Consider the following 2,500-nt stretch of genomic DNA (forward strand, 5'->3'; position numbering starts at 1 on the left):
AAGAATCTTGTGATCAGCGTGCAATTCAATACTTCTCCTGGGAATTCATTACAAAGCCTGAGACAAAAAAATAATACATGGACACTCAGTGGTGAGAATATATTTATACATAATGGTATTAGAAAGATAACCTGTTCCTAAGGGCAAAAATAATGTTGGCAAGGTTGGTAAATGTTTTATTTGAGCTGTCAAAAGAAACCGTTCCATCATTTCCAATACCTTTTACCTGTATGCTGGATCATGAAGAAACAGCTTCAAGATTTGCATGCCAGTGAGATATAATGCATGTGAAAATCTCAACTCGTAAACTAGTGAACAAGATATAGTGACAAGATATTACAGGATGATGGATCTAACTCAAACTCACAATAATTTTATTGACCAGCTACAGAGCTCTCAAGTCTCGCGCATTAAGATGCAATCTCACACTGACACGAGCATTTCTCACTCATTGGCACTCTTCTGGTAGGTAACTCGACCTTTTAAGCTTTCAGAAACACTCAGAATTCCAAATTCAGTCCTTCGCTGGCACTGACCTCCCAATGTTCAATCTGTTTGTGTGCAATCAATTTTCTTGTTTCTTCAGGACTTTCACCCGTTAATATACTTATGAAGGATAAGCCAATATGTTAGCTTGCTGAACCATAATATGTGAGCTCTCTTATCAAGAAGCATGCAAAAACCAAAATTGTGGACTCAACAGATCCTGATTGTTTTGAGTTCAAACATTTTCATGGGGAGGATGCCCCCAGACCCCCAAGAATTTTTTTGCGCCTCTGGCACGAGAAACACTGGACACTCATGCCTTTGGTGTGAACTCCAGGAAGCATCTCACTCTTTGGAAAGTTCAAGACTTGAGAGCTTTGCAGCTGCCAATTACAAGCCAATAGAGAAAGTGTGTCACCCACGCCTTGTTTCCTCAGAATGTCATGAAAATTACATGAAGGATGGCTCACTTAAAGGGGCTAGGTCACGCAATTTTAGGCAATTTCAGCAGTGATCGAATGGTCATAAAATTAACTAAAATATCAAAATAACTGTTCAAAACTATAGAAGAACTCTAACAAAACACAGGGAAGCCAAGAAGGGACATGGATGGACAAAACTGGAGAGAATTGAAACGGATTGAATTTGGGTAAATTTGAAAAACGTCGGCCCACCTTTTTTCAAATGTATATCAGTCTATATCAAAATGTCATTTACAAAGCTGGAAAATCATTCTCAGTTGTTATGTGGCCCTGATTTTGCAAATGAAAGACTCTTGCTCTGCCAATTTGATTTTTAGAGCTCATAATTAACAAAATTAAACAAAATTACCTAAAATAGCGTGACCTAGCCCCTTTAATTCTTAATTCTTAATAGATTGATTCTGCTAACTCAATTCAAAACTCTCTGGGTTAAGATTATTTGCTTATTGCATTTGCATGATAATGTAGCATTCTCATTTAAATGATATGGTAATACCTGGAAGAAAACGTTTTATTCCCAAAGGGTTTGAATTCCGTACAACATTGAGTTAGCCGAATTTGCGTATTTAAAAAAAAAACGAAGAAAAACAAAAAGCTAACCATTCTCAAACAAGTACTTAAGGTCAAACACAATGTATGTCAGTGCTACAAATGGTCAACTTTGAGTGCACTGGAACATTTTGGCTTAGGTGACTCCCTGTCGCTAGTGGGTCCTCTCCCAATTGGCTTGATAGCTCAGTTGATAGTGGAGTGCAATTGCATGGTCATGGGTTAGAGCCCTGTTAAAGCCTGGATTTTTTCCTGTCCCCAGGGTGGGGATTTTGATCGTACAAACAAGGCAATTTCACCACCTTCACCTGCCCCTTGTTGGGGATTTTGACCAACTATTTTGTCCTGGGGGTTGAATTTTTTTTAAAGAAAATGTCAAAATCCTCAACCCACCCCATGCCCGATCCCACTCCCCCCACTCTCTCGGCCTTAACTTTGATAGGTGCTTTTCCAAAACCCGGTCACTTCTGTACGCCAGCACGAGTAAAAGCGATATACCTTCTGTCTGTTGGCGGATCCAGTAATTTCCTTATCTCGTTCAATCATTCGCCTGTCAAAGTCATCAACATTGTATCTTCTAGGCTAAAAGGAAGAATGCACATTCCACCTGAGTTCACTTTTTTGTTGAAAAGACGATGAAGCTCAGCTCCAGCGGGTCTAAAACACAGGTCACATTCCACAGGTCACTCGTTGCAGGTCATTAATTGTTTTACCTCTTTGAAAGTATTAAACCCAATCCCCTCAATTTGATTAACCCTAGGCCTAAAATCCAACCTTAGGCCTAGGGTTAGCCAAATTGAAGGTTTTGGTTACTTTCCAAAAAATAAAACAATGACCTGCAACGAGTGAACTGTGGATTGTGAACTGTGGTTTAGACCCGCCGATTTGAGTCAAGTTATATCAGACCGAACGTTTTACCTTTCCTTCCAGAAATAGTTTATCGATGATCTTTAACCCATAGCCCGTGGCGGCTATACACCCTG

The 2,500-nt window shown here is 39.6% G+C and overlaps 1 long non-coding RNA gene across 1 annotated transcript in view; it reads right to left on the reverse strand.

Annotated features, from left to right (window-relative positions):
- Positions 1–2,500, reverse strand: part of LOC137984123 (uncharacterized) — a 3,979-nt gene that overhangs the window by 1,351 nt on the left and 128 nt on the right. Inside the window, exons 1-3 of the long non-coding RNA XR_011119080.1 lie at positions 2,436–2,500; positions 2,016–2,099; positions 1–57 (exon numbers count right to left, since the gene is read on the reverse strand). The exon at positions 1–57 is cut by the window's left edge and continues 403 nt beyond it; the exon at positions 2,436–2,500 is cut by the window's right edge and continues 128 nt beyond it. This is a non-coding gene — a long non-coding RNA (uncharacterized lncRNA). The remainder of the gene's footprint in view (positions 58–2,015; positions 2,100–2,435) is intronic.

Source organism: Montipora foliosa, chromosome 13 (genome assembly GCF_036669935.1).
Source record: "Montipora foliosa isolate CH-2021 chromosome 13, ASM3666993v2, whole genome shotgun sequence".
Classification (NCBI taxonomy): Eukaryota; Metazoa; Cnidaria; class Anthozoa; order Scleractinia; family Acroporidae; genus Montipora; species Montipora foliosa.